Raw genomic sequence first — 27,827 nt, forward strand, 5'->3', positions numbered from 1 at the left:
AAAAGAAAAACTTAAAGGCAGTTGTCAACAAACATCATGTCCATTTTCCATTGACATAACATTGTAAGAACATAATAAATAGGGGGAGGTCTTGAACCTATAGCCGCTGGGGTTGTTCATCAAGTCTACATTCCCATCCTATCTCCTTGATTCCTTGTATCCAAAGTTCCCCATTTGATCTCAATCCCAAATTTACTTAACTACTTTTTCAAGAAGGAGTTACATATTTCACAGAATTCCTACAGTGTGGAAGCAGGCCATTCAGTCCATCAAGTCCACACCGACCCTCAGAGCATCCCACCTTATCCCCATAACTCCACTTTCCCCGTAGCCTACACTTTCCTGGACACTGTGGACAATTTAGCATGGCCAATCCATCTAACCTGCACACCTTTGGACTGTGGAAGGAAACCCACACAGACACAGGGAGAAGGTACAAACTCCACACAGACAGTCACCCAAGGGTGGAATTGAACCTGAGTCCCTGGTGCTGTAAGGCAGCCGTGCTAACCAATGATCCACTGTGCTGCTTCTCAGAGCTAATGAGATCAAAAGGATATTGGGGTGAAAGTGGGAACAGGGCACTGAATTAGATGAATAGCCATGACCATACTGAATGGAGGAGCAAGTTCAAAGTGCTGACTCCTATTTTTTACATTTCTGTGTTTACTGAGCAGTTACAGCTCTTTGCAGTAGACTTTTCCAAAAATTCATAATCTGCTGAGTGAAGAAATCTGTCTTCATCTCATTCCTAAATAGTTGACTCCACATTTTAAGATTATAAAACCCTGATCTCTTGACTCACCAGCCTTGGAGGAAAATACTTTCAGCATCCACCCTGTCAAACTCTAGAAGATTTTATAGATTTCAATGAGACCAACTCTCAATCTTCTAAACTTTAGACTTGACAAGATCTTTCTACTTGATCTCTCCACATGGGACAGGTCTCACTTTTGAGGAATCAGTTTCGTGATCAATGAACACACCCCTTTGAAGGCAAGTATATCCTTCCTCGGGTAAGAAGACCAAAGTGGGGAAATACAACTGTGTAGCATCGAGACTTACGTAGATTCCCCATGGACAGACTGTAGCTCTACCTGCACAGCTCATACTTTTTCACAAAGGATGCTGCACATAGCTTCAAGCAGCTCCACATGAACAAATACATCCCTCTACAACTGTACCTCTACTCAGGGTGTGGTCTCACCAAAACCCTATGTCATTGCAGCAAGACTTCTTTACCGGTGCAGCCAATCACAAGCACTCAGGTTCGTTGGTCTTCATAGCGAGAAGGTTCAAGTACAGGAGCAGGGATGTCTTGCTGCAATAGTACAGGGCCTTGGTGAGACCACACATGGAGTATTGTCTACAGTTTTGGTTGTCTTATCTGAGGAAAGATGTTCTATCTATGGAGGGAGTGCAACAAAAGTTTAACAGATTCCTGGGATGATGGGACTGATGTACGAAGAGAGACTGGATCAATTGGGATTATATTCACCTGAGTTTATAAGACCCAATCACAAGACTCCCTGATCCCAGTCACGAGACCCTCCATGATCCCAGCTTTCTCCTGATCACTAGCTCAATACATTACATCGATCCTGTATCACAAAAGTGACTACACTGGCTGTGATACTGTTTGAGGCATTCTGTAAGGGCGTGGAGTCACAAACCATTGGCAAGGCCATTCTGGGGTGAAAGTTTTCCGGTGAGCCTGGTCTCTAGGCCCTGAATGTGAAAAACTGCAGCTTACCTGCAGATGGCGCTGAAAGACAAGTTCATGGCTTTGATTTGAAACATCATAAAAGAAAGCACAATTGTGGAAATCAGCAGGTAAACACCAAATAAATTGTATGGAATTTGCAGCCATTCACTTCAATTAGCCCATGTCAGTGTTTACACTTCACAAGATTCACTTTCTATCCTATTCATTCACTTTTAGTCAACAAAAGCATCACCAAACTAATTCCTGGAATGATGGGATTGTCCTGTGAGGACATTGAGGAGACTAGGCCTGTAATCTCTGGAGTTTCGAACAGAGAAAGGTGACCTCATTCAAACACACAACCCTTGACGGGGTAGATGCAGGAAGGATATTACCCTTTGCTGGTGTCTCGAACCAGGGGACCCTGTCTCAGAAAGTGGAGCAAACTGTTTAAGAATGAGGTAAGGAAGCATTTATTCCCTCAGTGACAGTGAATCTTTGAAATTCTTGACCCTGGAGGGCTGTGGAGGCTTCGTTATTGAGTTTTGAGACAGTGATCAATAAATTTCCAGATATTAAAGGTATAGTGCAGGGAAATAACATTGAGATAGAAGCTCAACCATGATGTCATTGAGTGGTGGAACAGGCTGGATGGACTGAATGGCCTACTTCTTACGACATGCTCTTCATTGGCTTACCTAACTTTGTCTTGAATGTATTTAAACCATTCAACTCGACAACTCCATTTCCATGCTATCTCCACCCTTCTACATTGCCCCATTGTGTCCAGGACCATGCAGGCTGGGTGGGTTAACCACAAGAATGTGGTTACAGAGATAGGGTGGGACAGTCTTGAGAGGGTCAATGCAACTTGATAGGCCGAATGGTCTCTTTCTGCACTGTAGGGATTCTGTGATTCCTACACTTGGCCTGAATTCCTTACTGGATTTATTTGTGGTTTCCTTTAATTGTCCCCATCCTTGATTTGGGGGAATTGAAATGCTTTATAATGTTGATACCTGTCTGAAGGTAGGGAATATTTCCATTGTAGTTTTTATAAGGACTCCCCGAGATGCAGCGAGTACTAGGAGTTCATTGTTTTTGTATTAAACATCAGCTGCAGTTCCTCCTTCAGCACTAGCTGTCTGCTAATTACTCCCTGAGGATGCCTGACCAGAGAAACATCAACAGATAAGTCAGTGCAGTGTTTAAGGAGTGCTACAGAGGTGTTTTAATTGGTCACTGTTGATCAAAAACTCATCAAGCCATACTGCAAGTCAGAGGCTGGAGATCCTGAGATCTCTGAATCCACTCCTGAATCTACAAAGGCTCTCAATCAGCCATCAGACACAAATCAGGAGTGCAATAGAATAATCTCCTCTTACCTGGATCAGCCATTTGTTTTAAAAGTCTCAACACCATGCAGGACAAGACAGTTCACAAGATGGGTATCCAAACACCACCTTCAATATCCAGACCCTCCAAAATCACTACACAATGGGAATAGTGCGTGCACCATCTACAAGATGCGTTGCAGCAGCTCACCAAGTCTCTTTTGACAGCACCTTCCAAACCGTAACCTCTATCAATGATAGCAACATGTAGAGCTGGATGAACACAGCAGGTCAAGCAGCATCAGAGGAGCAGGAAAGCTGACGTTTCGGGCCTAGACCCTTCCTGTGTTCATCCAGCTCTACACCTTGTTAGCTCAGATTCTCCAGCATCTGCAGTTCCTACTATCTCTATCAATGAGCTGGACGGAAGGATGCAAGTACAGTTACACCATTTAAAAGACAATTGGATAAGTACGTGAATAAGAAAAGTTTGAAGGGATATGGGACAACTGCAGGCTGGTGGGACTAGTTTAGTTTGGAAACCTGGCCAGCGTGAACTAGTTGGACCAAAGGGTCTGGCTGCATAACGTATGAACTATGACAGCTCAATGCATGAGAATATCACCAGCTATAAATTCCCCTCCAAGACACAAACCATTCTGACTTGGAAACTGATCGTTGTTCCTGCAGTGCCTATGAGTTAATATCCTTGAATGCCTCACTCCCAACACTGAGATGTCCCTAAATTACATGGACTACAGCACTTCAGGATGCCCTTCTCAAGATTACCAATAGCTTCTCAAGGGCAATTAGAGGTGGACAAAAAATGGGGGCTTGATTAGCCACCAGAAATGATCCAGTGGACAGAGGAGGTGACCCTGGGCACAAATGTCACATCTACATCCCCCTCTCCCACAGAGGCAGACAAAGAGAACTCGCTGTAGTTGCGTTGGTGGTTCGGTGGTAGAATTCTCACCTCCCATGTGGGAAGCCTGGTTTCAATTCCCAGCCAATGCATCGCAGTCCTGTCTTTGGGCGGCATGGTGGCTCAGTGGTTAGCATTGCTGCCTCATAGCGCCAAGGACCTGGGTTTGATTCCACCCTCAGGCGACTGTCTGTGTGGAGTTTTCAAGTTCTCCCCGTGTCTGCGTGGTTGTAGGGATTGCAGGCTAGATGGGTTAGCCATGGGAAACATGGGGTTACAGGGATAGGGTAAGGGTATGGGTCAAGGTGGGATGCTCTTTGGAGGGTTGTTGTTGACCTGTTGGGCTGAAAGGCCTGTTTCCACACAGTAAGGATTCTATGATTCTATGAAGTGGCTAGAGAGGGAATTACAAATCTCAGATATGAATATACTGACTTTAATTTCACCAACGACTGAACTATGCACAGACTGCTTATGGTGAAGGGTTATATTGAGTCTTTGCCACTAATAAATCATAGCCTGTTCTTTTCAGCTCCAGGGCCTTCATGCACAGTGCAAGCATTCCAAGACATCCTAGAGAATTATTCCTCAGAATGCACCACTGCACTGTCTGATGACCAGACAGTGAGTATTACAGTATAGCGTGAAAGCATGTGAGGACACTGTGGAATCACAAATCCATGTACCGGCACAAATACTCACCTTTCAGAGTAGACCTCATGTCCATCCTGGGCCTCCTCCAGTGTCACATTAACACCACCCGCAAACTAGAGGAGCAGCACCTCATATTCCGCCTCAGGACCCTACAGCCCAATGGCCTAAACATGGAATTCACCAGTTTTAAAATCTCCCCACTCCCGCCTCATCCCATGTCCAACCCTTCTTCTCATCCCCGCCTCCTTGATCTGACACAACCTGTCCATCTTCTCTCCCACCTGTCCGCTCCTCCCACCTCAGTGACAAATCCCCACCACTCCCCACCTGCACTCACCTACCACCATCCCACCTACCTTCCCAGCCCCACCCCTCCTCTCTCTCTTTATTTCCCAACTCCCTTTCCACTCCCCCTTTTCTGAAGAAGGATCCCAACCCGAAAAGTCAACTTTCCTGCTTCTCTGATGCTGCCTGACCTGCTGTGTTCCTCCAGGTCCACGCTGCTTAGTCAAAGATGACCCCTGACAAGTTCTGGAGGCAGAAGCAGCAGTGGGAAGCTGGTGCCAGAGGGTGCTGTGCACTCCAAGCTCTGCTCAGCCAGCCATGAGTCCTCAATACCCTTGAGAAGGATATTACGAGAGATATAACAGAAGCTTATCATGGTACTAAGAGACAAGTCACATTAAACAATGCCCAGACCATCAGAGAGGATGGCAAAGTCTAACTCAATCATGCAGGGCTTAGCAACATAGTGGCTTACAAAAATATCTCCTATGGGGAGTTTGCGGTGCTTCACAATGCAGTCTTGTGGGTTGAATGGCCTCTTTCTGTGCCGTAACCCTTCTGTGATTGTGCCATTCATGCTGAGCCCTCTGATGAATCCATGCAGGTCATGTACACTTCGGAAGCCAATATTTCTTTATCAAATATCTCTTAAAAGAGACATGTTGCTGAACCTTTTCATCTTGCACTCATCTTGGACAAATGCAAGAATGCCAAATTTCAAACGCTCACAACATTTTACACTCCAGGAGAGAATGGTGCTGACTGGAGAGCATTTCAACACGAAGCAACATAGGTGAGCAAACAAAAGGAATATGGTCAAACTTTGCACTTTTTTTATAAATAACCCGTTAGCACGGGGAACAAATAGTTCCCCATTGCCTTCTCCATGACTGCCTTGGCCAATCATAGTTGACTTACCAACCAATCAGCACTTTTCTTCGTTTTGAGTATAAGGACAGGCAAGTTATGCTGCAGCTTTATTGAACGTTAGTCAGGCCACACTTGGAATATTGTTTACAGTTCTAGTCATCACACTACCAGAAGGATGTGGATGCTTTGGAGACGGTACAGAAAAGGTTTACCAGGATGTTGCCTGGTAGGGGGAATTGTAGCTGTGAAGAACAGTTGAATAGACTGGGTTTCTTTTCACTGGAACGCAGGAGGTTGAGGGGTGACTTGATAGAAGTTTAAAAGATTGTGAATGGCATGGATAAAATGGAAAGTATGAGGCTTTTTGCTGGGGTGGAGAAGTCAATTGCTAGGGGCCACAGGTTCAATACGTGGGGGGGGGCGCAAGTAGTATAAAAGAGACATGCGAGACAAGTTTTTCATGCTGCCAGAGGAGTTGGTGGAAGCAGACACAATAGAAACATTCAAGAAGCACCTGGACAAAAACATGAATAGGAAGGGAATAGAGTATTATGGATTCTGTAAGTGAAAACAGTTTTAGGATGAAAGGTGTTGGCACAGGCTTGGAGGGTGGAAGGGCCTGTTCCTGTGCTGTATCGTCCTTTGTTTGTTCTGCAGTATGCACTGTGATCATTTGAAATTTGTTATTCTTGCATATATCCTGATGACTGTGAGATTAAACATTTTGGCAAAAGTATCTTTTTCTTTCAGGAACATTCAAGTTTTGCACTACTTAACACATTGTTTCTACCTCTCCCTCCTTAAGCTGGATATCAGATAATTTACCAAGACCTTTGAACTCTTCGCTGGTTGGCTGGGAGCAGTGATGCAATGCTGGATCAGGGAAGAAGCTGACAGTGAAAAGGGAACTGATGGACAGCGCAGAAACAGACCCTTTGGTCCAACCAGTCCATTCCAATCATGGTTCTAAACTAAACTAGTCCCACCGGCCTGCACTTGGCCCATATCCCTCCAAACATTTTTTATTCATGTACATATCCAAATGTCTTTTAAATGCTATAATTGTACCAATGTCCACCACTTCCTTTGGAAGCTCATTCCACACACGGATGACTCTGTATAAAAAGTTGCCCCTCATGTCTTTTTAAAATCTTTCTCGTCTCACCTTAAAAATATGTCCCTAGTCTTGAAATCCCCAACCCTAGGGAAAAGACACCTGGCGTTCACCTTATCTGTACCCCTCATGATGTTATAACCCTCTGTAAGGTCACCCCTCAACCTCCTACACTCCAGGGAAAAGAGTCCCAGCCTACCCAGGCTCTCTCCATAACTCAAACCCTCTATTCACAGCAATGTCCTGGTAAATCTTTTCTGAACTTTCTACAGCTTAATAATATCCTTCCTATAACAGGGTGACCAGAACTGCACTCAGTACTCCAGAAGAGGCCTCACCAACATCCTGTACAACCTGAATATGTACTCCTCTCTGCCTGGAACTCTCCGAAATTTAAATTAATTTGATGACTTCATTGGAGTCTGATGAAATGAAGTAAAATAGTTACTGAAGAAAAGTTAGACTAATAAACACATTATTCTAACTCTTCAGCAATTATTCACAGACCCCATACTTACTTCACACCTCCAGCCATGCCTCGCCCCTCCCCCGAACCCTCCCCTGGCTGAACCAGGCCAATAACCAACCCCTTCCCCCACCTCAGAAGTCTAGTGATATTACGAGTACGCCACCATGTTACATCCTGATGTCGTAACCCATTCCCACTTGGCACCCTACCTACTTGGCTGGCACTTTATTTAACTGGCACCTGGCACCCTACCCTCCCAGCACCCTCACCTCACACTTGCCTTAAAGAGTTAGTATTTGACACGAGCTGCCAGAGTGGCCATCAGGAGTGTCAGAACAGGGCAGCTGAGTGCCGTGAAAAGGGCCCGAGCTTTGCCTTCCTCTGACGGTTGTGCGTTATGAAAGAACCATTGGGATGGAAGTACAACTCCATGTTTCTGAGGGGGCCTTGATCACAGTCTCCTCTCAGAAAAGAAAGAGCTTTCTTCCTACATGAAAAAAAGGAGAGATTGCCAATCTTCAGAAAATGGAGCCCTATAATTCCAGAGATCTGAATATTTGACAATGTTGACAACGAGGAGTTGGTAAAGATTAAATTTCTGTTATTGTTATAACACCATATGTTGTTGATATATGGTGATGTGGACCACCTCTAGATTTTATCCATTATTACATCCCCAGGGTCACTCTCCCTTCAGAGTTAAGGCTACCTACGTCTAGGGATGCATGATCAGACAAAGGACACATTCTCTGTATATCCATTTCCTGGAATGCTCACCAGCCTGAAACCAAAGGCTGGAGCTCAAGGGATGCCACTCTGTATCAAACATGAGGAACCTCTCCCATTCACTGTAAGGGTATCAGAAGGACATGCAGGCTCTTCTTCAGCCTGATAGACTGCAAGAGCCCAGAGCTTCTGAACTCAGAGTCAGGGACGTGACCCACTGCACAACAAGACCTTGCACTCATTTTTTTAATGTTAAATGCCAATAGCTACCTGAACCAATAGGGATTCAAACTCTCCTCTAAGTATACGTGATAGAAATTGTTATATGCAAGATTTGTAAGCATGTTTCTTGAGTTGTGAAACGGTTTGCAACCTTCTAAATAATGCATTGATGTATATTCTCCTCTCTCATCCTTTCATGGAGAAAGTGAGCTGAGAACTAAAACTCAGTGATAAAAAGCAGTTTCAAAGGGAAAACTGCTTCAGTTCTGACCTTTCTGAGAGACTGGTTAATCACGACATCTATCCTGGTTGAAATGGAGCTTCTGAAATGAAGAGAGTGAATTCAAAGGAAACCACCCTGGATTAGGACTTTAAGCCAGACATACACAACATTCCCAATTGCCTGCATTACGGGACAAGACTAAGCAATATAACCACAGTGTGTAAATTCATAATCTTTTTTCCTTTAAGCACTGACGATCTTTATCTGATCACCAGATTCAGTGTGAACTCAGATAAGAGCCATACTGAGCAGCACTGGCATTTCAGTCCTGCCCTTTCTTTTCACTAACTTTGATATTAATAGGAAGGCAAGTTCTTGATAAATCAGGTGATTTGACTCCCTTTTTCCTGGTCCATTTTGCACCCTCCTGTCATGGAGCATTAATAAAGAGGTTTCCACAACAGGAAGTGTGACTCAATCTCCTCAAGCCTCCATGTGGCATCCTGCTTCCTATCCAGCTGCTCCTTCAAGCTCCTGTAACACAACATGTCCACAATGTGGACTTCCCAATGCAGCTCTGGAGAAAGGCTGAGGTGGGACAGCTCTGAGGAGCCTCTGGGGCTATGGGGGTAGCTTTGGTTTAATTCATAATGTTGAGAATCGCACGTATCTGTAAAATGTGACTTTCACAGCCTGTCCAATATAGCTGTCAGACAGGGATCAGAACAGATATTTTCAAATCAACCTGTTCGGAGATATTATTACATACCTCTGGAGTAGATGGGACTTGAAGCTAGGTCTCCTAGTTCAGAGGTATGGGCACTCCTCACTGTGTCACAAGACCTTCCAGGGATATGAATATCGATATGATATAGGAATTAGAAGCAGACCATTTGGGCCCTCCAACCTACTCTGCCAATTCAATAAGATTAGTGCTGATCTGATTATAGTCAGAATTCTAACTTTAATAAGCTTTGACATCCTTGTTAGTCAGGAGTCAATCACCTCTGCCTTCTAAACTTTCAGTGACCCTGTCTCTACCGCCATATTGGGAAGGGAATTCCACAAACTAACAACTCTCTGTGAGGAAAGATTTCTCCTCATCTCCATCTTAAAATGGACATCACTGATCTCATTCTAGTCACTCCCATAACGGGATATAACCTCCCAGCCTCAGGATCTTGTCTGTTTCAATCTGATCATCTCTCATTCTTCTAAACTCCAATGAATACATGGCCAACCTCTCAAGAGTAAACCCCCAGTGATGCCTTTTGATAAACCTGCTTCTTGACAGGATTACAATTGTCCCCAGTGTAGTCATAAATGTAAGATTCAAAAGGTGTCATGCACGACGAGTTCTGCTTGGAGCTTACACTGTGTGTCTGAGTTAGGAAGCAGAAGGAGGCACCTCATCTTGGACAGCAGGAAAGGCATATTCTCTAAAATTAAGAGAGTGAATGCAGAAAGCAAGCACAAGAAGAGAGAACTAAAATGTTGAAACAAATGTATCCAGCGACACAGTAAATTGTTAAACTGAGTTAACAATCCTGTCTGTATGTGGAAACTTTCCATGTGTAAAACACTTACATTATAGTGAAACTCAAAGTCAGGGGAGAAAAAGCTAATTCGTCACATAGGCCAGCTTTTTTTACATTATAAAAGAAATTTTAAAAATTCATTCATGGAAAGTGGTCATCACTGGCTTGTCCCTAGTTGCCCTGGAGAAGGTGGGGGTGAGCTGCTTTCTTGAACCGCTGCAGTCCACGTGCTGTAGGTTGACCTACAATGTCCTTAGGGAGGGAATTCCAGGATTTTGACCCAGCAACAGTGAAGGAACAGTGATATATTTCCAAGCCAAGATGGTGAGTGGCTTGGAGAGGAACTTACAGGAGATAGTGTTCCCGTATGTCTGCACTTGCCATTTTAGATGACAGTATTTGAGAGTTTGGAAAGCACTGTCTAAGGAGTCTTATTGAATTTCTGCAATGCATCTTGTAGATAATACAAAATGCCGCTACTGAGCGTTGATGGTTTGGAAACTGAATGTTTGTGGAAGTGGTGCTAATCAAGCGGGGGCTGCTTTGTCCTGATGGGTCAAGCTTCTTGAGCGTTGTTGGAGCTGCACCCATCCAGGCAAGTGAGGAGTATTCCATCACACTCCTGACTTGTGCGTTGTAGCTGGTGCATTGGGTTTAGTAAGTCAGGAACTGAGTTACTTGCTGCAGTATTCCTAGCCTCGAACCTGCTCTTGTAGCCACTTTATTTATGTAACTTGTCCCATTCAGTTTTTGGTCAATGGTAACCCCCAGGAAGTTGATTGTGGAGGATTCAGTGATGGTAACACTATTAATGGTCAAGGAACGATGGTTAGAATCTCTCTTGTTGGAGAAGGTCATTGCCTAACACTTGGTGTGGCACAAACATTTCTTGCCATTTTTCAGTCCGAGCATGGATATTGTCCAGCTCTCATTGCATTTGAACACAGACTGCTTTAGCATCTAAGGAATCATGAATGGTACTGATCATTGTGCAATCATCGGTGAACATCTGACCTTAATGTTGGAGGAAACGTCACTGGTGAAGCAGCTGAAGATTTAAGATACAAATGTTCTGATCTTGGATTTGTTTGATTGGCATTGAATGGGCACATAAGCCTCCAATATAGTGGCAATGAATCATCTCATTACAGGCTGGAAATGTGCCAATGATCATCATTGAGAAAGGTAAAGGTTAACCTCTTGGGTCTTCATCTGAAACAGATGTTAATCCTTTGCTTATTCAGCAGAGAGGACTAGAGCTTTGGCTATGAACAGGTCTAGGCAGCAAGCTGTGAAAGGTGTCATATCTGCTGACTCTCTGCTCCTCTTCTGTGGTTACATTTGTGCCCAGATGTCCTTGAAGAGGGAGAAAGTGGTGTCCATCAATGCTCTCAATGCGTTTGGAGAAGTGGACACTGTGGGGGATTCGGTGCTTTATTTCTCCTTCAAACTCCACTTTGATTTAGTCCCTTCTGCTCTCCCGAACCCACATTCACTTTTGATGGTTTGCATTGCCCATAACAGGCCTTGCATGTAAATATCTAATTGGCTATATTAACTGGTGGCAGTTAGTAGTAAAAAAAAATCACAGTGATTTGGTGGTGGGGAAGAAATCATTTGGTTGTGTGTGATAGCACTTCTGGATATGAAAAACTGAGAGGCCTAATGTTTAAGGCCTCCCATGTGAGATTGGGCTAGAGTGAATGAGATCTCATTGAGGCCTAACTAGCAGTCTGACTAATTCCCCTAAGTGTCACCTAACTAGCAGTGCTTAAACGTCCAGTAGCTGTTTACAGATCATCAATTTCATAACGAAGGCAAAATATAGAGAGTGTCTCCAGTTCAAACACTCAGATCATTCCCCACAACCAGAATAAACTTCTAGGCCTTTCCCTATAATGCCCCTTTTGTTTGGGAGATGTTATTAGCTAGAGCAATTGAAACACAGCAATGGTGAACTCATGGTGATACAATGAACACAGTGGTTATGGTATTAATTCCACACGAATCTTTTCAGAAATACTTGTCTGATGTCTTCCATTTAATGTTCAGATTGCATTATGGCCTGGAGCATCTGCTTACCAGTGATCCTTATCCGTGAATGCTGGTCTTTGAAGTTGCAAACATAGAAAAGGGTCGAACACCCTTCTTTGAATACATTTCAGCAGTACACTGTTGAATATCACACGAACGGGTGACTCTTTGTTCAAATTCCAGTCAAATATAAATAGATCCAAATGTTGACCTGGAGCTGAACACATTCACAGTTTTCCCTTGTGAAGGTCAAAAGTCGGATATTGTGGAGGGCACAAGAACACCAGAAATAGGAGCAGGAGTACACCATATGGCCCCTCGAGCCAGCTCTGCCAGTCAGCAAGATCACCGGTGGCCGAGTGTTGGCCATAACTCCACTTTTATGCCTCTTTTCCAGAACCGTCAACTCCCTTGTTGATTAAAAGTCTGTCTTAACTGTGTCCAATGTCTCTATTGTCCATGTCAGAAGTCACACGATACCAGCTTATAATCCACCAGGTTTATTTGAAATCATAAGCTTTCATAGTTTGGCCCCTTCATCAGGTGAAGTGAGGGAGAAGCACACAGAACATAATTTATGGGCAGAGAGATCAAAAGATCATACAATTGGTGTGAGTGGAGTGTCAAATAATAAATCCCTGCAGGTGATCCAAAGTGTTAGACAGTGTGAATAAAGTGTCAACAGCCGAATAGCAAGTGAAGGGATGATCTATAATCCGATTAAATGAGACAGAGCGATAATGACAAAAAATTAAAAATAAGCTGGAGCTGGAGACAAACCAAATGGATGGAATAGCATGATAGGTACAAGAGTCACATGCTGAGCATCTAACCAAAGTAATAAGTAATCTAAAACTGTACAAGCTAACTAAGGTGGAGAGATCATAACAATTTATCAAGTTGATGGTGGCAAAACAGGACAGTAAGGAAAATGTTACAAATACAGAACAGTATGGTGGGATCACATGTAGCACGACATGAACCCAACATCATAGTTGAGGTTGTCTTCATGGGGACGGAACTTGGATATCAGTTTCTGCTCAGCAATTCTGCGTTGTTGTGTATCTCAAAAGCCGCCTTGGAGAATGTTTACCCGGCGATCGGAGTCTGAATGTCCTTGACTGCTGAACTGTTGCCCCACTGGGAGGGAACATCCCTGTCTGGCAATTGTTGCGTTGTGTCCCTTCATCCATTGCTGTAGCACCTGCATGGTTTCACCAGCGTGCCATGCCTCGGAGCATCCTTGTCTACAGAGTATGACATAGACGACATTGGCCAAGTCACATGTGTATCTGCCGTGTACGTGGTGGGTGGTGTTTCCATGGCAGATATTCTTCCATTTCAGATTTGGAAACTGCTGCATCTTTTTGTAAAGACCTACCTTAGGCTGAAAGCAATGGGGTGACATATTTCAAATAAGATTGCTGATGCAAAGTGACACTCAATACGTTCTGCCCGATTTCTAAACCAATGTACTTAAAACCCCACAAGCCTGACTTTCAACTTTGAATTCTACTTTAATCCTATTCATGACAACGTTTTCAAATTCACTGCTCCCTCCCCACTAAAGATCATCTGCATGCATCATAAAGCTGCTGAAAGCTGCAGCATATGATGCCTGTAAAACATGGCAGAGCCTACTTTTAACTGAAGACAATTCAATTTTAATAAAAAAGATCTTACAGAGAAGTACCAAACCATTGAAGCATCACTTACATATATCTTTAACTCCCAGAGTGTCCCCACTTCATGTGATCCACCTTTCAGAGAAGGAAGAAACAATTCCCTCTTGAGCTGATTCTTCTGCTAAACTGCAGCTTTAATATCGATTGATCTACACGTCCAAGATATTGTTGCTAATAGAGTCAAAAAAAATTCCAACTGGCTTTTACTACCATTGGTATCAATACCCTTGTATTTTGATCCGCCACTTTTTCTTCAAAACCTCGGGTCACTAGCCTTAATTTAGCCTTATAAGTCCCACTAAGGCATACTTTTTAGGTGATTATCCACCCATGTGGTAGGGCAGGTACGTCTGCACACTCTCAATTCTCTCCAACTTTGTCGTTCTTGTTGTTTGGCATCTTTTATTAACTTGTCTTCTAGTTTGTTCATCACAATTAAGATCTCCCAATCACATGTGCTTCTGCTCCTGGTTGGATTTCTGGTTTGTACAATATTTCTCAACTTTGTAAAAGTAGATCTGTAATCTTACCTCCTATTTCTTTCTGGACTGCTAATGTTTAACCTCTCCCTCCTATTTTATTTCAACAATTTGTGATCTGTTTGTAGGGCCATGTTAAATTCCAGACCCTCTGTTTGAGATTATAGCACATTTTCTTGATTTCTATCTGTGTACTTCATGTTCTCAATTCATGGACCTAACCTCCTGCCCCTCATCTTGTACATGCATCCAGCTTCTGTATTTTCCAGTGGTCTTCCCTGCTCTATGCATAACAGTTGCATTTCTCCATTGATTAGCTTTTTGTGGTAAATATTTGACTTTAGTATCCATTTTTGGCATTTCTGCTTTAGAACCAATGACCTCAAATTAACATCAGAATCGATCATCAGGCAAACTGTTGATTTTGGAAGCAGATCATCATAACTGTACAACAATTGGTAATGAGCAGTCCCCAGCTCTTGTCTACTTTCTATAATTCCTTCAGTGATCCAAGCCATGGTCCTATCCACTTTTCCATTACATTATCCACAAATATTTTCTTACCTTTACAATGTATTATTGTTGAATGATAAAATCCGGTTGCCAAATCTACAAAATGTAAAATAAAAATGATTTTTTTCTTTATTCCCACACGTTTAAATCCACTGCCAATACCTTTTGAAATCTCTTGCCAATGGTAGATTTACTGCCACCTATGATCTAAATCTAGACGGTCCCGCCAATCTGTTAACACTGTTTCCTTCATTTTCTGTCATATTGCCAACTGCCACATTGTGCTACAAATCTGCTGGCAATGATTACTTTCCTAGGAATGTTTTTAGTGCTTCTGGCATTGAGTCATAGAATCATACAGTACGGAAACAGACCCTTTGGTCCAACTCAACTGTGCCAACCAGATTTCCCAAACTGATCTAGTCCCATTTGCCAGGATTTGGCCCATATCCCTCTAAACCCTTCCTATTCATGTACCCGTTCAAATACCTTTTAAATGTTGTAATTGTACCATTTTCCGCCACTTCCTCTGGCAGATTATTGCATACACGCACCACCCCTGTGTTAAAAAGTTACCCCTCAGGTCCTTTTTATATCTTTCCCCTCTCACGTTAAACCTATACTTCTAGTTTTGGACTTCCCCATCCTGGGAAAAAGACCCTATTCACTCTATCCGTGCCCCTCATAATTTTGTAAACCTTAATAAGGTCAGTCCTCAGCTTCTGACGCTCCAAGGAAAATAGCCCCAACATATTCAGCCTCTCCCTAAAACTCAAACTCTCCAACCCCAGCAACATCTTTATAAATCCTTTCTGCAGCTTCTCAAGTTGAACAACATCCTTCCAATAGCAGAGAGACCAGAACTGAATGCAGTATGCCAGAAGTGGTTTCACCAGTGTCCTGTACAGCCACAACATAACACCCCAACTCCTGTCCTCAATGTTCTGACCAATGAAAACAAGTGTGCCAAACGCCTTCTTCACCGCCCTGTCTACCTGTGATTTCACTTTCAAGGAACTGTGCACCTGCACCCCTAGGTCTCTTTGTTCGGCAACACTCCCTACAACCCTACCATTAACAATATAAGTCCTGCCCTGGTTTGCCTTACCGAAATACAACACCTCACGTTTATCCAAATTAAACTCCATTTGCCCATTGTCGTATCTGGTCCCAAAGGTCCAGTTGTACTCTCATATTATCTTCTTCACTCTCCACTACACTGCCTATTTTGGTGTCATCTGCAAACTTACTAACCATATCTCCTATATTCATATCCAAATCATTTATATAAATGACAAAAAGCAGTGAACCCAGCACCAATCCTTGTGGCACACCGCTAGCCTCCAGTCCGAAAAATCCCCTCCACTACTATCCTCTGTCTCCCTCTTTCAAGCTAATTTTGTATCCAATTGGCTAGCTGCCCCAGGTTCCCATGCGGTTTAACCTTACTAACTAGTCCACCATGCGGGACCTTGGTGAACACTTTTTTGAAGTCCATGTAGACAACATCTTCCACTCTGCCTCCATCATTTTTCTTTGTCACCTCTTCAAAAAACTCAATCACATTAATGTGACATGATATCCCACACACGAAGCCATGCTGACTATCCCTTATCAGTCCTTTCCTTTCCAAATGGATGCGAATCATATCCCACAGAATCCCCTCCAACAACTTACCGACCACTGATGTCAGGCTCGCAGGTCTATAATTCCCTGGCTTTTTGTTAAAGCCTTTCATAATTAATGGCACCTCCAGTCTTTTGGCACCTCACTTCTGGATATCAATGATACAAATATTTCAGCAAGGGGCCCAGCAACCTTTTCTTTAGCTTCCCACAAAGTTCTGGAAAACTCTTGATCAGGTCCGGGGATTAACCTACCCCAATACATTTTAAGATCTCCAGCACCTCGGTAATGTGAACTCTTTTCAAGATATCATTATTTATTTCCCCAAGTTCCTTAGCTCCCATGTCCTTCTCCACAGTAAGCACTGACACAAAATATTCATTTAGAATCTGAACCATATCCTGGAGTTCCACACATGGATGGCCTTGTTGATCTTTAAAGGTGATCTATTCTCTCCCTAGTTACTGTTTTGCTCTTGACATATTTATGGATTCTCCTTAACTCCATTTGTTAAAGCTATTTTATGTCCCATTTTTGCCTTCCTGATTTCCCTCTTAAGTATGCTCCTACTGTCATTATACATTTCTAGGGATGCTCTCGATCCCAGCTATCTATACCTGATATATGCCTGCTTCTTTTTCTTGACCAGAGCCTCAATTTCTCTTAGAGATAGTAGGAACTGCCGATGCTGGAGTCTGAGATAACAAGGTGTGGAGCTGGAGGAACACAGCAAGCCATGCAGCATCAGAGGAGCAGAAAAGCTGGCATTTTGGGTCTGGAACCTTCTTCAGAAATGGGAGAGGGGAAGGGGGCTCTGAAATAAATAGTGGGGGGCAGTGATAGACGGTGGATAGTGGAGCGGACAGGTGGGAGAGAAGACAGACAGGTCAAGGAGGCGGGGATGAAGCTAGTAAAGGTGAGTGTAGGTAGGAAGTGGGGATGGGGGTTGGTTAGTGAGGAGGGAGGGGCAGATAGGTGGGAGAGAAGAGGGACAGGTCAAGAAGTTGTGGATGAGAGGGGGGGCTAGTGTTGGGATGAGGTCGGGGGTGGGGAGATTTTGAAGCTTGTAAAGTCCACATTGAGACCATTGGGTTATAGGCTTCCAAGGCGGAATAAGAGGTGCTGTTCCTCCAGTTTCCGGTTGGCATCGTTGTGACACTGGAGGAGGCCCAGGATGGACGTGTTGTCCAGGGAGTTGGGGGGGGAGTTGAAGTGGTTCACGACGGGGAGGTGTTGTCATTTGTCACGGTCTCCGCTTTGTGGAGCACCTACGCTCGGTTCTCTCCCCCTATTGACTGTATCAACCTCATCATTTTCTCACTGTTGGTTTGGTTCCCACCATCACCCCCTTACTAGTTAAAGCCTCCCAAGTAACACTAGCAAATTTTCCCACAAGGATATTGGTTCCTTTTGATTTCACACACAACCCATCCCTCTTGTACAAGTCATTTCTGGCTCTGAAGCGCTCCCAATGGTCCAAAAATGTGAATCCTTGCACCCTGCACCAGCTCCTCAGACACACATTCATCCACTCTAACCTCTTATTCCAACTCTTACTAACACATGGCACTGATAGTAATCCAGATATTACTACCCTCAAGGACCTACTTTTTAACCTCCTGTCAAATTTCATATATTCTCTCTGCAAAACATTATCCCTTTCCATACCTAGTGATGGGTAATCATACCCTGAACTTTTACATTTTGACTCAAGCATCCTCTTTGGAGAATAACCAGTGTTATACTCCAAACAATAACTGCTTTTAAGCAGAATTCAGCTCAACAGTTTTGTAAGATTTTTATTTCAGTTAGCCACTTGAAACTGCCCACCACTCAAAACCAGTTGCTCATATTTATACAAACAATTCAAACCCAATTAACTCTTCATTCAGATATCCACCACTTTTCCCCTTATTCCACTGGGTCTCAGGCTTTCCTTCAGACTACATTAGATGATAATTCAACCACACACTGACACATGGCAAATATTTCCTGCAGCAATAGACACTTGTTAAGTGGTGCAACAAATTTGTCAATGAGTCTCCAACTGACCAGAAAAAACTCAAGCAAAAGATCATTTTGACAGCTGGGTCAGGTCATGGATAAGATTAATGCATTTGGATGAATCTATGTTTGACATAAGTTAGGGGCAGCACAGTGTCTCAGTGGTTAGCACTGCTGTCTCACAGCACCAGTGACCTGGGTTCAATTCCACCATTAGATGATTGTACAAACTGCACACACACATCCTCCCCATGTCTGTGTGGGTTTCCTCCGGCTGCTCCAGTTTCAGGTCCAAAGTTATGTGGGTTGGCTGGATTGGCCGTGACAAATGCAGGTTCAGATGGCTTGGTGCAGTGCTCTTCAGAGGGTCAGTGTGAACTCAACGGGCCGAGCGGCCTACTATCACTGTAATGACTCTATGACACCCTTCTGATAAAGCCAGATCCTACTCACAACATAGTGACCGGCAATTTGTACAGGGCAAGCAAAAAAAGTCCCAAATTCACTTCAGTTGGGATTGGGATCAAATCCCCTGCTACTGGCACCAAGCTGACCCAGACCCCAAGCCAAGCGAATTGACTGCTTCCCCCCCATCCCTGAGGAGTCTACAAACTACTGTGGCAACATACACTTCTAATGCATGTTGTATCCTGGAACTATGAATAATGACAGTAGAAGCTGTAATTTCCTTACCAGAAATCTCTCCTACTCTTACCTTCTGCCACTTCCAGATGTGGGAAGGATTTACAAATTTACCTGTAATCTGATGGCCATGTTATGAATGCATTTGACTTGCTGATTTGAATCCAGAATTCCGGGTCATTGCTCTACAAGCCCTCCTCTTTGCGATCCTGTTAAAATATAAAAATAATCTGACTTAAACAAGCAATTTCTAATTTATAATTTCACAAAATGCTTCCAAATAATTGATATTTCATTAAAAAGTTTTTAAACATCTCCGTTTCTCATACAGTCCTGTAACTGTACTATTATCTTTAAGGTAAAGGGTTGAAGATCTTTTGGCTGGAGAGTACTGTACGTTGGTAATCTTCTTTAACTGATCATTAGCAATTTCATCAGATGAGATTAATCGCACACGAGCTTTGCTACTGCCTGAACTTCAGTCCTCGCCAAGTCACAGTTGGAGCGAAAGAGAATCTGTGAAATGAGCTGTGTACATTCAAATTGACTGAGGCTGTGAACCAGACTCAGGGGCTGTTTGCATTTCAGAAAATCTAGAGGAAACGTGCTGATGCAAAATATATAATTTCCTGGGCAAAGTCATCATGGGAAGTCACCATGAAAATACCACATTTCATTTGCAACCAGCTGGCAACTGTCACTGTCTGTATCTCCACAACTGAGCAGCTGTCACAACTATCACAGTGTGGTGTAAACTGCCTCCCACCAATTCCAAACACTACTAGTTTAACATTTATTCCTTGACATAATTTCTCATGTCTTTATAGCTGTATTTTCCTGGGAATGCCATGTGTTTTTATCTAATGTCCTTGCTCACCAAGACTGGAAAAGTTCTTCCAGTCACTTGCCGATGCCCTGTGCAGAACCTCCTATAATTCTGTTACGTCTTTTGTTTTCTAGTTCAATCAAAATTCTTGCGCGTTTATTCTTCAAGAATCAGGCAGCTGCAGCTCACAACAGGCACTAGGGATGTTTTATGACATCAAGTATTAACAGCACCTGTCCCTACACCACTACAGAGCCTAACAACCAGCCTTGGAACTTGGTATGGCTTAATTAAAAAAAACACAGAGCTCTGAGAATAGAGTAATGCAGTATGGAAACAGGCCCTTCGGCCCAAACTGGTCCATGCTGACTATGGTGCCCACTCAGCTAATTCCAATTGCCTGCATTTGGACTATATCCTTCTAAACCCTTTCCATCCATGTACCTGTCCAAATGTTTTTTTAATTGTTGCGATTGTACCTGCCTCAATCACTTTCTCTGGCAGCCCATTCCATATACGCACCACTCTCTGCGTGAAGAAGTTGCCCCTCAGGTCCTTCTTAAATCTTCTCCCTCTTACCTTAAAAGTGATCACCTGGAACTCTAGGAATGCTCAGTGGTTCACAAAACATGCAAAGTTACTCATGTGTCTCCCGTCTCATCACACTTCAGCCAGGATGGGGCTCAGTATTCAGTGATTTCTGTAGGATCAGTTCTGGAGCTTTGAAGCTGACTAACACACTAGCACTATACAAAGTCAAGATCTTCATACAAGAGAGTGTAGAAGAATGAGGGATAATCTTATTGAAATATACAAGATTTTGTGAGGGCTTGAAAGGGTGGAACTTAGAAGATATTTCCATTAGTGGAAGAATCTTGAACAAGGGGACAGAGCTACAGAATAAGGGGACATTCATTTAGAACTGAAATGTAAAGGACTTTCTTCTCCCAGAACAGTGAATGTCTGGATTTCTCTACCCCAGAGACTTGTGGAGGCTACAGCACTTAATGTATTTAAAAAGGAGGTAGATAGATTTAAGAAATATCAAGGAGTTTACTGCTACACTGAACTGGCAGGAAAGAGGAATTGGGGCCTGGGACAAGCTTGAGGGGCTGAATCACCTACTCCTTTTCCTATCTCTTGTGTTCTAAGTGTTGAATCAGATCCAGTTTTATAAATGCCTAAAAGGAGAAGCTCTGAAAGGAGCTATCAGAGTATCTTTGCAGGATTCCACCAGGATAAATCACAGCTCCGATAGACCTGTTGGAACTTATAGAAGGCTGCAATGGAATCTAAATATGCCATTGGTAGGTTTTGGCTCTTTTCAGCCTATTGTATTTTGGCAGAAAGTTCCCCGGAAAACCGCAAGCATTGACATTTTGATTTAATCCGGACAACATTAGATTTGCCAGAACCCCCACCCCATTGGAATACCAACATAATTGGGTTTTCCTTTTTCTCCCCACACCCCCTCCGCCCCCTGTCACCACCAACCCCCACCCCACCCCACCATCCCTCCTTCTTATGTCGAATCAACATGTGAGACATGTGCAAAGTCAAGATTTTGGGCCTAAGACTTTTAGAATTGAGGCACTGGACGGACAGGAGCCAATTGGACAGAAGAAAGAGTAGTATGTGGAGAAATGGGAAAAAATAAGGGCCAGGGAGCAGAGTATTGGAATAATCAGGACTTTCACTCACCAAGGTTCAATTAAATTTGTCCACCCAATTTTAATTTGATTCTGATTAAAACATACAAAATCCACAAGAATTCTTTTCAGCAAAGCCCCATAACTAAAAGCATAAGTTCCCCAATGAATGCCATTAAGTAAATGGCTTCTTTAGTAAACGTTGGAAGGTGATTGAGTTTTACATGCACTAGCACAGTTGTCTATCAAGCACAAAGAACATTAAGTTCTAAATCAATAATCCTGGAATGAACTGAAAAGATGAGATTTTGAAAACAAACTGAATACTGAACATGTCAAACGGATTGAGCCAAAACAATTGATGAAATGTTGATTCTGAGTTCAGACTCAGCTATTCCAATGTTGTCCCATCTGATCACCCAACCTCTATCTCCATAAACGTAAGCTCATTCAGATTGAAGTCCTTATCCTACTTGCACCAAGTCCTGTTCATCTGTTCGTTCAACACTGTTGGCTCCTGGTCAACTAAATGTTTCAATTTGAGAGGTCAGGTCTTTTTGCTTACTATCCCTCCGTTGCAATGCTCAAAGTACACAGTGTCAGAATCATAAAGAGATATGGAAACAGACCTTTTGATCTAACCAGACCATGCAAACCAAGTTTCCCAAACCAAACTAGTCCCACCTGTCTGTATTTGGCCCATATCCCTCCAAACCTTTCTTTCTTATGTAAGTATTTTTTGAAATTCATTCATGGGTTGTGGGAGTCGCTGACTAGATCAGCATTTATTGCCCATCCCTAATTGCCCAGAGGGCAGTTAAGAGTCAATCACATTGCTGTGGATCTGGAGTCACATGTAGGTCAGACCAGGTAAGGATGGCAGTTTCCTCCCCATAGAGGGACATATGTGAACCAGATGCATTTTCCCAATAATCAACAATGGGTTCATGGTCATCATTAGACTCTTAAATTCCAGACTTTTCTTTGTTGAGTTCAAATTCCACCATCTGCCATGGCGGGATTCAAACCTGGGTCCCCAGAATATTAGTTGGGTCTCTGGATTAAAAGTCCAGCAATAATACCACTTAAGCCATCAGCTCCCCATAAATAGCTAATAAAAAGCTGTAAAAAAGACCAAATTTTTTTTAATGTTGTAAATGTACCTGCATCCACCACTTCTCCTGGAAGTTCATTCCACACACAAACCACTCTCTCTGTAAAAAAGTTGACCTTCATGTCCTGTTTAAATCTTTCTCCTCTCACCCTAAAAATATAACCCCTACTCTTGAAATGCCCTATCCTGGGGAAAAGACACCTACCATTCATCTTACCTATACCCTCATGATTTTAAAAAACTTCTATATGGTCAGATGACAGGCAGATTCAACCACAAAAACCTCATCTCTCCTGGGAAAATAAATTCACCAGAAAAGGATGTCACCCCACCCTCCCCAAATAAATGTAGGATGGAAGGGAGGAAACGTGAAGAATGTGCTATACTTTGGAAAAATGTTGTGGATTCTGATGTAATCAACACAGTCAATTGTTAAATTTAAGTCTGAGATTGAGATCTAAGTTGTGATCAGTAGGGTTGTAAATGCCTGGTTAAATGCTCCAGCTTTGTGCATGTGTGGGAGAAACATATTAACTGGGACCTCACCCAAATGCAGAAGTTTTTTTTTGAGGTGATGGCTTTGTATGTGTAGAATTGTTAGTTATTTTTTAAAAAATAAAGTTTTGTTAACTTTTGCTTAACTTATCAATATGAATACTGTGGCCAGGAAATTAATTTTTTCCTCATATAATGTGGCTTAACATTTAATGGAGGGTTGACAATTATTGAGGATATCGATGAATTATAAAAATTCTGCTCATGTAAGAGCCCAAGTACTCCATGCATCAAGGCAAATACAGAAGACAATGCTACTACATGACAGTATTACATAATAAATGAATTAATGCAAATGATAAAGTAGCCCCCGAAACTTCCAAAGTAACCCTCAGGAAAATTTCAGGGTGAGCTCTTTAAAAGTAAAATCATTTTGATCCCTGCTCCATGGTCTTAAATCCCATCTTCTATCCATCTTCTGTAAACTCTTCTAGCATTTAGCTCTTCAAGATGTCTGCATTCCTCCCACTCTGGATTTTTGAGTTTCCCTGATTTTCCACTCCTTCAGGTGACCATGTCTGCAGCTGCCTATCTCAAGTTCTGAAATGCTCAAGAAGGAGAATTTATTGCCCTTCCCTGTAGCAGGTGCAGCAACAAGATGGTGGCAGATGTGACCCCTGTCACTTCAGTTATATACCACACTAAAGCTCCCAACTTTTCTCTTCCTCTTAGACACTCCATAAAACCCATCTCTCTATCAATTGGCCATCTCTCTTAGACCGTCTTTATGTGGGATAACAAGGTGTAGAGCCGGATGAATATGCAGGCCAAGCAGCATCAGGGGAGCAGGAAAGCTGACATTTCGGGTCGAGACCCTTCTTCAGAAAAATGTGGCTCAGTTATGTGGCTCAGTTTATTTGTCTGATTACACTCCTTTGAAATGCATTGATATGACTTTTAAAAACACTTTACATAAATGCAAGTTATTGCTGATGAATATTTTCCAAAGAGAGCTCAGTGATCATTCCACAAGCCGAGACCCCGAATTGATCCCAGTTTTGATTTATTTAGTGAGCTTAGCCTGAGCAGTAGGATCACCACAACTAGCTTCAGCAGGAAAGGTAAATCTGATAATCTACAACTCGACAGTAAATCAGCTCCAGCACACTGAAGGAAAAGGTTGCAGGATGGTAAAAAGATCATTAATTTACATGTCATTAAAAAGACCACACACATAGAGACAGATTCCCATTGTAACACAGATGGATAGAAACCAAAGGTGGTCAATTTGCCCAAAGACAGTTATGCTATTCATTAAGATCATGGCTCATACCCACCTTGGTCCTATTCCTTAATAATTTTGGTTGATAGGAATTGATTTAATATCTTTCACGGAAGGTAGTTCCAAACTTCCACCACCCTTTTTCACGTAGATATGCCATTTTTTAAGGCCATGTTCCATAGTTCTAGACTCCCCATACAGTGGAAATAGTTTCTGTCTATCTAATCTATCTGTTCCCCTTCATCTCTTAAGAAGTTCAATCAAATCACATGTTTTTTTTTCCAAATTCCAAAGAATCCAAGTCTGTTTTGTATAATCGGTCAGTGTCATTCAACTCTTGGAGTCATTTTAATGAAACTGCAATGCACTCCCTCCAGTGCCAAGATATCCTTTCAAATGTACAATGCCTAGAACTAAACACAATACTCCAAATTTGATCAAACATTGTCTTTTTCTTATGCTTTCATGGGATGTTGGCAACATTGACAAGGCCTGCACTTTTTGTCAATTCTAAGTTGCTCTTGAGCTGATTGGCTTGTCAACTAGAATCAAACACATTGCTGTGGCTCTGGAGTCACATATGGGCCAGGCTGATTGAGGATGGCAGATTTCATTGCCTAAATGTAGTTCTGTGGTCATTGTACATGAGACTAGCTTTCAATTCCAGCTTTTATTCATTGCATTCACATCTTGCTAGGCTTTCAACCCATGTCCCCAGAGAATTAGCTTGGGCCTCTGGATTATGGGTCACCATCACCAAACTCTCTATAACCAAATAAAATAGATTGCCCAACTGAGATGTGACTACTACCGCCTTGTCTTCTAAACTTATAGACCAGCATTCCATTAAGGATTTTTTTGAATCTATTTGATTATATACTAATGATCTTTGTACCTGGACTTCAAAATCATATTGGACATCTGCTGCTTTTAGATTTTCATAATTTATAAAGTATTTTGTTCCATCCTTTTTAGGCCCAAAATGAATTCCCATCACTTACTTTGGATGAGATAGGAAGGATGTTACTAATTATTAAAAAGGGTGCAAAAAAGATTTACAAGATGTTACCATGACTGGAGGGATTGAGTTATGAGAAGAGGCTAGATAGACTGGGACTTCTTTTCACTGGAGTGTAAGAGGGTGAAGGGTGACCTTATAGAGTTTTATAAAACCATGAGGGGCATAGATAGGGTGAATAGCCAAGGTCTTGTCCTCAGGGTAGGGAATCCAAAACTAGAGAGCAAGTGTTTAAGGTGAGATGGAAACATTTAAAAGGGACCTGAGAAGCAAATTTTTCACTCAGAGGGTGATGCATGTATGGAACAAGCTACCAAAGGAAATGGTAGAGGTAGGTACATGAACAACATTTGCAAGACATTTGCACAGGTACATGGATAGGAAAGGTTTAGAGGGATGAGGGCCAAACACATGCAAACAGGACTAGTTTAGTTTAGGAAACCTGGTCAGCATTGACAAGTTGGGTCAAAGGTTTTGTTTCCTTGCTGTATTACTCTGTTAGATCCATTTGCCATACTTTTGCCAGGATGTTGGCATCATTGGCTCAGCCTCATTGATTGCCCATCCCAAATTGCCCCAAGCTTTTTATTGAACCACTGCAGTTCACATAATCTATTAATACCACTATGTAATTTTACCTTTGTGTCATTAGAAAAACTTGACCAGGTTGGTTTTCTATCCTAGCATTTTAGTTATCCAAATACATTGAGTGATTGAGGCTCCAATACATCCTTGTTGTGTGGCACTAATCACATCCTGCCAATGAGAATTATGGCTAATTCTTCCTCCTTCCTGCCCCGAGGCCCACAGCCAGTTTCTTAATCAAGTAAATAATTGGCCCTCAATTCCATTAGACTGACCATTAACTAACAGTGACGCGTTAGGGAATTTTTCAAGTCCCTCTGGAAGTCTATATGAATAACAACCATGTATATTTCCTTGTCTGCTATTTTAGTCATTATAAAAATCAGTTCTGTAATGTTAAGAGTTGATGTTAATATGTAAATGCAATAATTTGCATCATCAGTGTTGTAGAATCGCATGACTATGAGAACTATCGAGGCGAAGCATCATGTTAAGCTTCATCTGTACATTGTTAGATGATAATGCCCAATAAAAGGTGCAGTTTACCATTAGCCTGCCTCCTACAGCCTCTATCAATCTCAAATCTGTCATAACCCAACCAAGACCCCAGAATGATGATAACAGAGATTCATCATGCATGACCTGCGCTCTGCAAATCAACGTCAGCTCTCTGGAGAGTTGGAGGCTGAGGGGTGACTTCAGAGAGGCTTATAAAACCATGAGGGGCATGGACAGGGTGAATAGTCAAGGTCTTTTCCCTGGGGTGGGTGAGTCCAAAACTAGAGGGCATAGGTTTAAGGTGAGAGGGGCAAGATTTAAAAGGGACCTAAGGGGTAACATTTTCATGCAGAGGGTGGTGTGTGAATGGAATGAGCTGCCAGAGAAAGGAGGTTGGTACAATTTCAACATTTAAAAGGAACCTGCATGGGTACATGAATAGGAAGGGTTTAGAGGGATATGAGCCAAATGCTGGCAAATGGGACTAGATTTATTTAGGATATCTGGTTGGCATGGACAAGTTAGACTGAAGGGTTTGTTTCCATGTTGTACATCTCTATGGCTCTATAAGTGAATGTTGATGACCATGTGAATGTCTCTGATTAAACATAAAGGCAAGTGGGTTTATATAAACCCAAGGCTTCAGGTTAGGAGAGTAAATGGATGTGAGTAAGTAGATTTTATTCAGTGTACCAAATAAAAGTGTGCAGGGTGCCACACAGCCTTTGGATGACTGAATTAGATAGAATTTGTTTTGAAAAGAATTACATTCATATAGTGCCTTAGGATATGCTGAAGTGCTTTGTGTCGTTATTGTAGCAGTATAGAGAACACTGCAGCCAATTGAACACAGCAAGCTCACTCAAGCAGCAATGTGGTGATTACCACTTCATCTGTTTTTGTGATGTTGATTGAGGGATTAATAATAGCTGGGGATGTCAAGGTAAGGCCACTGCTCATGTGCTATGGGTTCTTTACACTTCAGAGTTTTGAAAGCTTCACCTTAAAGACTCATCTGAAATCAAATGTCAGATTTTTGTACTCAATACACAAAGGGATGAAGCAAGTTGCTGGACATCCATAGCCAAGGGGCATCTGACCACACTGGCTACAAATAAGGAGGAAGTGTGATATTACCAGAGACAAGATGATATTTTCAAAGATAGTAGGAACTGCAGATGCTGGAGAATCTGAGATAACAAGGTGTAGAGCTGGATGAACACAGCAGGCCAAGCAGCATCATAGGAGCAGGAAGGCTGACGTTTCGGGCTTAGACCCTTAGGGTTTAGGCCCGAAACGTCAGCCTTCCTGC

The 27,827-nt window shown here is 42.5% G+C and overlaps 2 protein-coding genes across 3 annotated transcripts in view; one reads left to right on the forward strand and one right to left on the reverse strand.

The window, feature by feature from the left end:
* The window catches only part of LOC109916956 (proproteinase E-like), a 202,709-nt gene that overhangs the window by 64,384 nt on the left and 110,498 nt on the right, over positions 1-27,827 (reverse strand). For both annotated transcript variants that reach the window (XM_048614936.1, XM_048614933.1), the window contains exon 2: positions 19,163-19,257. The gene's annotated coding sequence lies outside the window, so the exon portion shown is untranslated. The remainder of the gene's footprint in view (positions 1-19,162; positions 19,258-27,827) is intronic.
* Positions 1-27,827, forward strand: part of hspg2 (heparan sulfate proteoglycan 2) — a 523,628-nt gene that overhangs the window by 2,582 nt on the left and 493,219 nt on the right. The gene's annotated exons all lie outside the window — the stretch shown is intronic.

This window comes from Rhincodon typus, chromosome 31 (genome assembly GCF_021869965.1).
Source record: "Rhincodon typus isolate 14 chromosome 31, sRhiTyp1.1, whole genome shotgun sequence".
In the NCBI taxonomy this organism is placed as follows: domain Eukaryota; kingdom Metazoa; phylum Chordata; class Chondrichthyes; order Orectolobiformes; family Rhincodontidae; genus Rhincodon; species Rhincodon typus.